Here is a 13,649-nt window from a genome sequence, read left to right as displayed (position 1 = left end):
GAATGGCGGGACGTTTAATAAAAAATTAAGATGTCGGAATGGCAGCAACCCAATCGAACTGCAGGTGTTAAGTGGGTTCCGTGACGTTTCGAGGAGCCCCCGGTCCGCCTCCCTGTTGCTCTCACCACTCACCTTTGAGCCTTTAAAGGCGTGTAGTTGAGGCCAGATCGATGGCTTTGTGCAACAGGACAGAGACGAGTTGAAAATATTCACAGCCCCCATCGATCAGTCGTGCTCAACAAACAGCGGCAGCAGCGGCGTTTGCTCGCGGCATGCTGGGATATTTTATTGTGCCTGTGACAAAACAGGGTGAAGCGGGTGGAGGGGGGAGATGGAGTGGGCTTAATAGTCTGTTATGAAGCAATATTAAGCCCCGAGTCTTGAGCTGCATGCACACATCCGTGCATTTAAACACACACACACACATGTTATAAGACACAGCACTGAGGCAGACTGTGGCAAGTGTGAGGCGTCAATACTGTGATGAATTACCTTAATATCAGGATTGACTTGCATTCAGGCTCGGCCTCTTCATCCTAATAACCTCCTGAAATTGTCCATCTTAAATATACAGGATGGATGACAGTGCCTGCTAACTGAGGGAGGGGGAGCGGGAAAGTGGGCCAAGGAGAAAGGCACCGAAACACCATTTATCTGAGAAATAAGCATCCGTGGAATAGCTTGGGTTTTGATTATCCCAAAAACTAATGCGTGAAACCCTGCTGGGCTGGGTTCAGTCCTCACAGAGCTGGTCTTTTGTGTCTCATACAGGTGAAAGTGACAGGTCATCACAAGCCGAAACGTTGGCTTTTCACCCGTCAAAATGAATTCCTGTCAAAGCACAAAACCTTTGTGGAAACTGTGGATGAGAGAGGCAGCATTGTGTGGCTTTATGTGAGGATGACACAGGAAGGATCCTCTCTGGGAAAAAGGCACCTCACGTCGGATTAAAGTTAGGTTGTTTAGTACCAGAAACACTTGGCTCGTAAGCCAACAAAAGCAGATATTTCTGCTCGACACAGTTCGTGTGCACATGCTGTACTTCCCCTTGATTTTTCTAAATTTCTGTCATTTTCTCAGCAGCGACACCTGCTGTCTATCCTTAAGACTGCAGCGTGTGGCTCAATATGGCGTGTAAATAAATTCAAATACCCCGTAAAGCAACCTGGATCTGAAGATGTTTGTTCTTTTGATTTATCAATGCTGAATTCGCCTCATGTTTGCTCTTCTTTAATGAGTCTGAATCATGTTGCCTTTTCTTGCATCGTGTCACGATTTAGGTTCAGTTTCATGTCTTGTCTCGTCACTTCCTGTTTTATTTTGAAATACTAACCTTCCCCTCTCGTTCCAGGTATCTTGCCCTTCCTATAACTGTGGCTTGAGCTATAATATAATATAATATATATGATGTATCTATAATATATATGATATAATATAATCTTTAGAAGCTTGAGTGATCACAAACGACTCGGGACAAACGGGAACGCAATATGGCGTGTAAATAAATTCAAATAACCCATAAAGCAACCTGGATCTGAAGATGTTTGTTCTTTTGATTTATCAATGCTGAATTCGCCTCATGTTTGCTCTTCTTTAAAGTTTAACTTTAAAGTTAAAGTTCTGATGCTGGTCCATAAAGCTCTGAATGGTCCAAAATACATCAGTGACCTCCTGACCCACTATGAACCTTCCAGACCCCTCAGGTCATCTGGATCCGGTTCTTTATCAGTTCCCAGAGTCAGAACCAGACCTGGAGAAGCTGCATTCAGCTTCTATGCTCCACATGTCTGGAACAAACTCCCAGAAAGCCTCAGATCAGCTGAAACTCTCAGTATTTAAGTCCAGGCTGAAGAAACATCTATTTTCAGCTGCATTTGAATAAGCTTGAGTTTCAAAACGGAATCATGTTTTAACTCCTGATTTTATCTATTGTTCTTATTTCTTTCTTCTGTTTAAATTTTAAATCCTGCTTTTTATTTCTTCTGTTTTAATGTCTCTCTAAATCACCTTCTCGTTGAATTGTTCCGTACAAATAGGCCTTCTTTAATGAGTCTGAATCATGTTGCCTTTTCTTGCATCGTGTCACAGTTTCATGTCTTGTCTCGTCACTTCCTGTTTTATTTTGAAATTCTAACCTTCCCCTCTCGTTCCAGGTATCTTGCCCTTCCTCCCGTGTCTTCCCTGATTCCCAAAGTGTTTCCAGCTGTTCCCCTTGGTTCTCAGATAGTCTCCCTTTGTCCTGTGCCAGTCTGTTGTTACGACCTTCATCACTCGAGTCCTGAATCATTGTCTTGCCTCACGCCTGCAGAGCGTATTTATTTGGAATTTATCCATAGTCATAGTTTATGCATTTATTAACTCACGGTAAGTTTCATAGCTCCGTTCTGTTCCTGTTTTTGGTGATTTTTTTTATTTGTAATGTTTCATAGTTCCTCCTAAAGTCTTTTGTGTTTTCATTTTGTAAAAGCACCATTAAAGGTGCATTTTATGTTTCCAGTTAAAGTTTCAGTGCCTCGGTTTTTCACAGAGCGTCCTTTGTTTAAATCCGCCTCATTAGGAGAGCCTGAGTTTGTTTGGTTATCTTTCATAGCTCATTCTCAGACATATTTACTGAGGATTTAGGATTTTCACAATTCAATTCAATTCAATTCAATTTTATTTATAAAGCGCCAGATTACAACAATTGTCATCTCAAGGCACTTAAATAATAAAGTCCAATTCAAGCCAATTGGAATTCAATTCATTGTAATTATAATCCACAGCCTCATCATTTGCTCTGAGATCCTCATCCTGCCTTGTCTTGCTGTGCTTTATTTATTTAATAAAAGTCATCTGAACCGACCCTGTTTGTGTTCTAAGGCCGCGACACATCATGTATTAAGTATGAACTAAAACTCACTAAACAGCATCTATGACCACGGATTCCTCCATCTTGGCTTTTAGGGCGATAATATGGAACTTTTCCTTCGTAGATTCATGGCGCTGATGGCTGTAAATGGTTCCAGTTTATTACAGTTCACTGTTGATCAGTTTGTGACTGACACATCAAGATGTGCAGTAATTACCTTTCAGAGTTGGCATATCTCGTCCCATCGCTTGTATTTGCTGTAAATCTGAAGCTTCGTCACATTTGGTGCCTTCGTTTTGCTCGTCTCCTGGAGATGGAGGCATGAAGACGATAAGAAGCGGCACACAGCTGAAGGTTTCCGTGTTGGCATTTGTAAACGCTGTTCTGCACACAGATGAGTCACAGACAAACTGTTGTTGAAAATGAAAGAGCAACCACTCAATAATGTGTGACTATTATCCACTTATTGCAGCCAATTTACTGCAGAGATAATTTACAGAAAGTGCAAAGACAGAAAAGCCGCTGACATGGAGGGAGAGCTGATGAAGGGAGGAGGGAGTTGGTCCGGGATGGAGAGGAAGACTCGGTAATGATGGAAACAGCAGAGTGGGGAGAGAAAGCCATGAAGCGTCAGAGAGGAGGGAGCAGAAGGAGGCCGGCTCGCTGTAAACACTCCATCCCGTCCGTCTCCTAATGGCTCAGAAGGGTTTTCCTCTTCATGCCGCACTCCGCTGTGTTGTCATTCTGCTGAGATGGAGGAGTGAAGAGGAGGCTGCAGACGGTGAACTCCTGGAACAGGACGGAGGCGTTGTGGACGTTTGGAGGCGTGTTGAACAGCCTGGCAGGAAATCAGAGGCAGGGGTTGAGCACACATGGTGAACAGTCCTCATGATACTACGGCGCATTCTGCTGCTCCACAGGAGCCCAGGGCTCCAGCGGGGATTCAGGAATTCCTTTATCAAGTGTGAACACATTTGTGTAATGCATGTACTCAGTGTGGATATACAGGGATGCTTTTATCTGCTCTGGACTGGATGCATCCAGATGGTTCTGCCTCACTGTGGACTTATTTTATCTGTTACTGCAACAGCATCAAAGTGTGACTTGATTGATCATCTGTGACCTGGTTAGAATGGAGGCTTTGTTGACTTCTTCAGCTGTAAGAATAGTTCTCCTCCTCCTCATCTGTGTGGTGAAACTGAACCAGATTAGATGGCGTTTTTCCTTCCATTAGGCCTGTCACAGTGAGGGAATCTATTTCATGATCAATCCAGGTGATCAGTACCGCTGCCAGAGTCATGATTTGACTTTTCTTTCTCTTATGAAACACCTTAATAATACTCCCAGTGTTCCAGACCACAAATGGTTGTAGTTTTATGATAGAGGCCGGAAAAATGACAATTACAACCACAATCTGGCCTCATTTCCCTCCTGTAACGCGGCCTTCAGCGCGGTATTGATCGTGTGTTGACTGTTGTATCATAACTTCAGATACCTGCTTCTCACCCAACTGTGGGTCCAGTAAAAGGAGTTTATCTGCAGGTTCCTTTGGACCTTTGGATAAGAGCATTACGTGTAATTAGTTTCCTCTCTGCTTTGCCTTGAAACAAACAGATAAACCATGGCTGAGCCCCAGTGATGAATAAGTTTCATGTCCAGGGGGTATCCAGGTACATCTAAGCTGCTTCAAACCACACAAACAGGAGATAAGCTGCTGACCCACAAGCCACCTCAGCTCCGGCTTAATTCATGAGTTTGCCTCTCATAGGAGCTCTGACCTGGAGAGATGGGGAGTTAACCTTCATGAAGAAGCTGGATCAGCTGCTTCAGCTCCACCCAAACCTCTACTCTTGGTTTTTTATGTTCTTATTTAAGAAAGTAAAAGGATTCAGTCTAAAAAAAGGGAGGGAATTGAAGAAATGATGGAGAAAATGCCATCATTACTAATTAGTGAGGCTGTCAGCACACCTGCATGTTTAAAACTGCATGAAATATTTAACATTCAGCACATGTTGAATGTTATTCTGTTGACATGATATCGGTGTGCATTTCTGTCCCTTCATTAGCATTATTGCACTAAAACATTGATCCAGCCCTCTTTCCTTTATATCTTCTTCCTGTAACCTTAAAAGTGTCCTGATCAACAGTTCTGCAGCTTTCTGAAACCTTTAAAGTGTCCTGATCAACAGTTCTGCAGCTTTCTGAAACCTTTAAAGTGTCCTGATCAACAGTTCTGCAGCTTTCTGAAACCTTTAAAGTGTCCTGATCAACAGTTCTGCAGCTTTCTGAAGGTCTTTCAGAGCTTTTCTTTGGACATTTTTCTGCTTTTTCACTCATTTTCAGTCCAGTTTTTTCTTTGTTCAGCCACTGAACTCTGACCTTTGACCCATTCAGGCAGAAAAAAGGCTCCTAACTCAAGGGATGAACCAGTGTTGTGTCGACACAGAACAGACAACTTAGCAAAGAAGCCATTTTAAACTGGATCTTTAGGCTCTTTGTTACCAGCAGCCTGTCACAAAGACACATCATTTGTTCCCATTTCTTTAGCTCCATCTATGTTGAAGAATCTGAACAGAATTATTACACCAAGAGTCCTGATCCAGCTTCATTTCTTCCAGACTCTCCTGTAACCTTTAAAGTGTCCTGATCAATAGTTCTGCAGCTTTCTGTAACCTTTAAAGTGTCCTGATCAACAGTTCTGCAGCTTTCTGTAACCTTTAAAGTGTCCTGATCAATAGTTCTGCAGCTTTCTGTAACCTTTAAAGTGTCCTGATCAACAGTTCTGCAGCTTTCTGAAGCTTTAAAGTGTCCTGATCAACAGTTCTGCAGCTTTCTGAAACTCATTCACAGTTTTTATTTGGACATTTTCTGCTTTTTCCCTCATCTTCAGTCCTTGTTCCTGAGCATTTTCAGTGTTTTTTCTTTGTTCAGCCACTTAACTCTGACCTTTGACCCATTCAGGCAGAAAAAAGGCTCCTAACTCAAGGGATGAACCAGTGTTGTGTCGACACAGAACAGACAACTTAGCAAAGAAGCCATTTTAAACTGGATCTTTAGGCACTTTGTTACCAGCAGCCTGTCACAAAGACACATCATTTGTTCCCATTTCTTTAGTTGCAAAAACAGCAAAGATAACACAGTTTGACAGACACCAACATAACCTTTAGCAGTGATGTAAGATGGTAATAATGCGTGTATCAGTCCGGTTAGCAGACTAGGTTTGAGCCTGTGTGTAACTGGGACCGATTCACATGTGTTTAAAGCTGGACTTTGTCCACTTTTGCTCTTTTGTTAGACATATGCCTGAAGATGACCACAGCCTGGCTCTTATAAGACAAAGATCTAGAATATTTACAACATTTAAGATGTTCCAAATGGTAACCAGACTGTCACCAACACATTTAAACAAACGTTACTCACTGATGCACAAGCAGCAGTACATCTGATTCAAGCTTTTTTGGCTTTTTTTTTTACACTGGGCAGTTTCTGAAATGTTTTTTAATGCAGCTTCATAGGTCGTTCATCAACATCAGTAACTGTCTCTGTCTTTAATGGGAAGAATATGGGGCGGTGCCTCCTTTGGATGCAGACACAGTCAAAAGCTTTGGAAGCCGGCTCCATCTTGGTTATCAGCCAGGATATTAGGTCCACAGTCTGAACACTTTCCTGGTTTGCATCATCTTTACTTGGAACGTGTTCTTTGCCTTTTCCAGATAAAACTGATCATTGGATGACTGTGAAGCTTCATCGGTGAGTTGCCTGAATCCTGTCATTTTCTGTTTAACAGCTGCTGATTGTTGCTGCTGCAGGAATATTTGGTTGTCGGATGGTTTGTTTGTTTCGTTTCTACATGCATTCATTGCACAACTGTGTCGTGTTCGCTCTGTCAGGACTTCGCTCGTCCTGAAAGCTGCTGCTGGTCAGAGTTCATGTGGAGCCCAGGACAAAGCTGTCACTGTTACCACAAATAATGCATAGTAAATAGCATCATATAGACCCTTACTTATAAACTGATGCAACCAGTAATGATGCAAAGGTTTTGCTGCCTGGAAATTACAACAGAAACACTTGGAGGGTGGGTTGTCCTCTATTGGGGCAACAGTTGGAGGAGGAACATTTCCTCAGAGTTTAGACTGACACAGCTCAGAGAATCCCGCTGCAGCTCGGTTTTAGTGTAGAATTATTATCCTATTTTTGTCCTCACCTTCATCTGCCAGCATCTCTTCCCTGAAAGTTTTAGATGTTTTCTCCTCAAACTTGTGGTTGACCACACAAGGGAAAGTAGGTCTCGGTTCCTGCCTGCTTTTTCCACATATTCATGTTGTCGTTCTGGGGCTTCTGTTGCTTTTTAAACCAAACGCCGTTTAATTTCAGCTTCCACCGAGAAGAGAACATTAAAACCTCCACAGGCCTGTTAGCTGCACAGGTGGCAGGTGGAGAAAGTGCAGCAGCAGATCCAACAGTCACTGCTGCGTGGTGGGAGAACGTCTGATGTCTTTGGCAGGACTCACTCATTAATGTGCAATGCTGGAAGTTGGAGAAGCCTTTTGGTGGTCTCCAAAGAGGCCAAACTGTTTAAATCTGCCTGCCGTTTTAGGCAGATCCTGCAAAACATTGCTTCATTCTCAGTTTCCCCGCTTTGGATGTGCTCTCTTGTCTTTTCTTCTTCTCTTATCTGGCTTTGTGAAGGTCTCAGAAACACGGTTCACACATTAAATACCTTTCAGTGAACGTTTGCACAATGAAAAACTAAAGTGAACTGAAACAATGCGTAAAATAAAACAAGATTAACTTTCACTGAAGAGTAATTATAGAAGTGGTTCAGGCTTAATTTTCCTCTGCTTTTGATCTGCACAGATCAGCAGTTTTTGATCTTCTTTGTCAACACTAAGCAGAGAAATATCAGAGAGAAACCCTCACCTGAGGGCTGATGTCGCCTGGAATTCACTTTCTGCTTGTTAGGAGATGGAACAGCACCTTTCACAGTTACCTAAAGCCCCTGAGCCAGTTTGGCAGAACCTGACTGCGAAATCAACTGAGTCAGTTCATTCTCACACTGTCTCTGAACCTCACAGCATGAAGCCACGACAGGAAGTGACCCTCCATCATGTCTTAACACTTTTCCACACCAGGTTGGCCGATAGCGAATGTTTTTTAAGTCTCAGTACGACAGTATATAGATGTTTAAATGTAGTATTTATTTATTTTCTGCTTTATTGAATTAATCCCGGGCTGCACCGTCCAATCACAGCAGAGGGTTCAAGGCTTTCTGTGTGGAGGCTGCATGTTCTCCAGGTTCTCCGGCTTCCTCCCATCTAGAAACATGCTGTTAGGTTCTCAAACTTTTTCGTTCATTCCCCACTTTGGACAAGCGGGACTTTTCAAGCCCCACCTGGCCCCCATCGTCCCAACACAATGCCAGTGAAATACGCCAAGCTTAACATTTTCAAGCAACATCGTGCTGTATCTAAATTCTAACAACATCAAATAACCGCAAGTTCAAAAATAAAGAAAAAAAGTGCAGCTGTGTCATAAGTTGCATCAAGTTCAAAAATAGAGAAAATAAAAGTGGAACTTTGCAATCTGTTAAAGAAAAGAAGAGAAATACATTTGGCAAACAGGTGAACAAGAGAACATATGATTGTTATCCCTGCATTAGTGGCTGCAGTGAGCCTGTTTTGCATTGCACATCTTTTCAAAGCGGGGGTGCAGGCTTGATACCGCCATGCTCAATGTTCAGCTGAGATCTGTATTTTGTCTTCAGTGAAGCAACAGCTGAAAAGCCCATCTCACAGAGATATGATGTTGCAAAGGGAAGCAGAATGCACGCAGCTCTCTGCCCGATGAGTGGATACTCCCTCTCCACTCCAAACCAGAATTCACTCAGAGTCTGAGCCTTAAACCTCAGTCTCAGGGTGGAGTCAGATGTCATTTCTGTCAGGTCTCACAGAGGCTCTTCGGTTTTTGTACCTTCTCTTGTCACTTCCTGTTTTATTTTGAAATGAACAACTCCTCTAGTTTCAGGTACCTTGCCCTTCCTCCCGTGTCATGCGTCTCTTTGTCTTCCCTGATTCCCTGAAGTGTTTCCACCTGTTTCCCTTCGTCCCTCAGGTGTATTTAGTCTCGTTGCCAGTGTGAAAAATTTCTGAGGATATGTGACTTAATGGTACCGGTAAAAACTCCATGTTTCTCGCCTTATGAAGGAAAGCTTGACTGGCCTGGCAACAGTAACCAAGGGGGGCGGGGCTTAGCGAAGGGTAAAATTGACGACTGTGGGGCGGGGTGGGGGGCATCTATCGTCACACAAACACACTCTGCGAGCGTCAGGGAGTCGCTATCAATATGCGGGAGAGTTGGAATGTCTGGATAAAGATAGGCATGAAAGGGAAATATTTCCTCCCGTTTGGCGCGCCCCACACTTTGAGAACCGCGGGGTTAACTGGTGTCTCTAAATTGTCCTTAAGAGTGAGTGTGTGTGGTTATATTGACCTGTGATGGACTGGTGACCGTTAAGCAGGTATAGAAGATGGATGGATGGATGAATTAATCCCAATCACAGCAGTTCTGGGGCTGAACCACCATAAACACACACTTTTTTACTCAGTCTGATACCTCAGCTGCACCCCATATATACGTCCCTTTGACCCCAGACAGCTGTTTACACTCCTGCTTTATTCATTTCAGCCATAGATGTCCGTGCTGTGGTGGTAATGCACAGGCAAAACCTGCAGCTTGGACATCAGTTAGTTGAAAAAATACAGAAAACAACCATCTGAGACCAAAGTTATACATTGTAAAAAGCTGTTATTTCGGTTTTGCTTGAAGCTTGAGGGCTAAGTTGGTGATAATTTGTCTTTGTTTCTCTGTTTTCACTTCACCAGCCCAACATAATTCCTTCCAGCTTCTCCAAACCGAAAGTGCTGCCACCGGTGTTGACTGCTCAGTAGTTCTTAGCTCACATATGCGTCCTTCGCTGCTTAACTTCCACTTAAAATTGTTCCATTGAGCAGACAGTCTGATAATCTCCTGACTCCCGGGTTCCGATCATAAAGCAGACAGCTTGCTGTGTTCAAATCATTGATCCAGACTGTTGTATGCACTCATTTAGAGGTAAATAAGTCATCCGTTAGATAGAAAATCAGCTGCAGCCTTTAGGTGACAGAAAGCAGAGATGTCACACGGTGGCAGAATTGTTTTATGACGTATTTAAAAGGGATGAAATGTATTCCCAACACTGAATAACTGTGAAGGGGAACTGATTATTGCAGCTAACGGTCGCCCTGTGGTTCATCGACTGTACTTACGTTACAGTTACTGACATCTGGTGGTCAAGTTGGAGATAGCAACCAACTCAAATATCATTCAGCTGCAATCTGCCGGCTGAAGGAACCGCTGAAGAGAAAACAAGCCACTTGTTTTCCGTCTTTGAAAAGCCGAACCAAAGCTTATTTTATTTATCTTCGTTTTTTATCCTCATTTTCCTTCTCCGCTGACGGTTTTCGAATCATTCGTTTCTGCACCTAAACTGTGGCTTTTGTCCGAGGTGGAAGGACCTGCTGTGCAAACGGATATTAATACTTAATTCTCAGGTAATAAAGACATAATTGATTCAGCAAAGCCATTAGATATTAGTTATTTTTGAACACTGTAACTGTAGTATGAGAGGGAGCCTCTTAAGGTTAACTTCAGCTGTAATTCAGCAGCCCTCAGGGTAGCAGACTTTAACCTTTTTAACATTAACCTTCTACATATTTGTATTGAATAATTTAATTTGTCAACGGGGGAAACACTCTTCAGCCTCTAAGAGCCGGGCTCTCGCTTAACTCCTGACGTCCAACTCATTAATTTAAACAGCTGACAACACACTAATGAAACATCTTAAGTTAAGTTTGGAACTAAAAGGGAGTTAAATGGCAGGTTTCAGGATCTGGACTCTATTAAACTGAGTTTAAAGCTGCTCTGGCGCCACGCTGCCTTCATCTTTGTGGTGATAAATGTAACTCCACAGTGTCAGTGTTACAGTTTAACAAATGACCCAAAAATGGCTTTTTTATTTCTATTTTAAGCTGTAACTTCTACATGATTACATCCAATGCAGCCTGCAGAAAATGACTAATCTGGGGTTGACGATCGGTTCTATAATCGATGCAGAAGGTGCTGCCGTGGCCCTCCAGTTGCTGTATTTTGTCTTCACTGTCAAGCTTTAGCAGCTCTTTCCAAAGAAGACAATCAGAAAATGTGACTGAACTCACGGGCAGAAGTCAAAACCCCGACTTCAGGCTCCTCACTGCGGTTCACTTCCTCTTTCTGCAGGCTCACAAGCAGCAGCACTTTCATTTGAAACTGTGGGACGACCACAATTTTATTTATTCATTTATTTTCACATTTTTACTAAGTTCGAGCCTCTTTTCCGGTTGCTTGATACAATATTATGTTATGTATATAATACATATATAATATTATGTTATATATCAATATTATATTATGTTATTATTATGTTATGTTATTATATATTATTATGCGGTTCACTTCCTCTTTCTGCAGGCTCACAAGCAGCCTCCAAACTGTGGGACCACCACAATAAAAAGTTTTATTTATTCATTTATTTTCACATTTTCATTAAGTTCGAGCCTCTTTTCCTGTTGCTTGATACAATATTAAGTAAAGATGGTGCAGACAGAAGAGAGACATTTTTCCTGCTAAACTGCACGATGCCTTTGGTCCTGGATGCAGAATCAAGTTTGGTGAGTTTTGGTGAGTTTGGGGACTTTTAATCAAGAGTTGAAGCAAAGCACCTGCCTCCAAATGAAAGGACAAAGTGCACAGGACAACCTTCAGGTGTCGTCCCTGCAGAAGTCTCCCTGAGCGGCACACTCAGCCATAATATCTGAGCTCCAGACCTCAGCCGTAAGCCTGCTACCTCAGCTGAGAAAGCCTCAGCCCCACTAACCTTCTGTTGATTGGAAAACCAGTGACATTTTGATTAAATGGACTGTTAAGCATTGTTTAATGTTTTGGAAAGACGATGTGCGATAAGAAATTCTTAACTGTGTTCAGCAGAATCTTAATTGGCTGGATTTAATGTTTCCCTCCTGCTTTATTGAAAAATGCTTGGTTTATTAATGTATTAAATGGGAAGATTTATGGTGATGAGGCAGATGTTTTGCTCTTTGATATACTGCCATGGGGAACGTTGCCTGGGCGGTATGTGATTCCTCTTGTTGACTCAGTGCAAATATGTTTAGGTTAAGCTTTATCGCGACACTCAGTGGTGCATAAGATATATTTAAATAGTTCAAGAAGCATATATCTGCGGTGAAATGGAGTTTATCATGATCTTCATCCAAGTTTAGTGTGTTAAAGCTCCTCATGAAATAAAATCTCCCCTATATACCCACAAAAAACACAGTTTCTTGTTACTCTTTTATTCTTAAAATTCCTGGTAAACAACCAAAAGATGTCGATGACCTATTTTGGGATTGAATTTTGAATTTCAACACTACATTTCTGTTTCACTGCAGAACAAAAAGCAAAATAAAGAGGAGTTAAGTTGCTGTGAATAGCTCTAACTTGCTCTTTGTGTTTTTGAAAGATGATCAAATGGTTTCCAGTGGATATTGATTAGTATTCTTGCTTGAATTGTCTGCCTGTCCCTAATCAAGTTTGAGCAAAGCAGCGCGGAGCATTGATATACCAGATGGATCAATCCCAGTTGTTATGATCTGCTTTGCTGGGACGAGTAGTTATATTTCTGGGAATGTGCACATCGGTATCCAGGGAATTTATATTGTGAAGTAAAAGCCTGTCACAGGCTCTGTGTTGTTCTGATGTTGAAGCTTAAATGTCGTTTGAAAACTGCCTTCCAAAGCTTGAGAATGATTTTTCACTTTAGCCTGAACCTTGATGCAAAAACATCCATGGCTAGCTAAGAGCTAAGACCTGTTGGCTTTGCTCTCAGCCTCCTCAAATGCCCTTCCTTCCTTTTTCCCCCAACACAGAAGTGCAGTCCTCTAAAAAGCAAACAAAGCACTGCATTGATCGAGGAGAAGCACAGGTGAAAAGCCCAGAAAACATCTGTATCTGCAGTCAGATTTCTGTCATTTTAACAGCCAAGCAAAGCTCAAGGACCAACAACAGCACTAACATGACTAAGAGCAGCCCAGAATGCAATCGTTCAACATATTTATGAGACAAATGTGTTTGTGAGGCACTGACTGAGGTTAATGCACTCTGTTCAGATTGATGTATTGGTCTCTACTTTAAATGCCCTTCACGTTAGAAATCCATTAGTGGAGACAGCGCAGTTAAATGTACATTTGAGTCGAGCTACGATGATGGCGACTATCAAACAGAAGCACTGTCCCAGTATGGATGTATGGAAATAGAGTTATTAAGTGAAGTATGGACTGAAGTACCGTAAAAACGTTAAGACTTTCTGCTGCGTCTAACTTTCTCTGCGGGAGATCATCCTACATGCAGGTATAGATGTAGCATTTAGCCATCTGACAAACATGAGAGCATCACCTGGGTGTGTTAGCATGGCTTTAAGGGCGCTGATGTGGTACGATCTGGCTGCAGGAACTTGTTTACATATGTCTTTATACTCGTGTTATTGTGCTTAATGTCAAACTGCAGCTGGAAACGGTATAAAAGGCAGATCTCAGGCTCATCGTTTTCTAGTACATTTAATGTTGGAATGAATTCAAAACGAGGCAGAAACTACTCTGAAGTTTAACTTTCCTTATTTAAACACCAGTGTGCATAACTTGGTTTTGTATCTAACTGCAAAGGTCTTTAGCGA

The 13,649-nt window shown here is 42.2% G+C and overlaps 1 long non-coding RNA gene across 2 annotated transcripts in view; it reads left to right on the top strand.

The window, feature by feature from the left end:
* The window catches only part of LOC140313905 (uncharacterized), a 201,103-nt gene that overhangs the window by 111,074 nt on the left and 76,380 nt on the right, over positions 1-13,649 (top strand). The window contains exon 3 of one of the 2 annotated variants that reach the window (XR_011917102.1): positions 6,562-6,598. The exons of the other annotated variant lie outside the window; for it this stretch is intronic. This is a non-coding gene — a long non-coding RNA (uncharacterized lncRNA). The remainder of the gene's footprint in view (positions 1-6,561; positions 6,599-13,649) is intronic. 2 annotated transcript variants of the gene reach the window in all.

Source organism: Leuresthes tenuis, unplaced genomic scaffold (assembly GCF_036924035.1).
Source record: "Leuresthes tenuis unplaced genomic scaffold, fLeuTen1.0.hap1 SCAF_9, whole genome shotgun sequence".
Taxonomy (NCBI): Eukaryota; Metazoa; Chordata; class Actinopteri; order Atheriniformes; family Atherinopsidae; genus Leuresthes; species Leuresthes tenuis.
The sequence above is the reverse complement of the archived record's forward strand: the minus strand, read 5'-3'. Positions and strand labels throughout refer to the sequence as shown.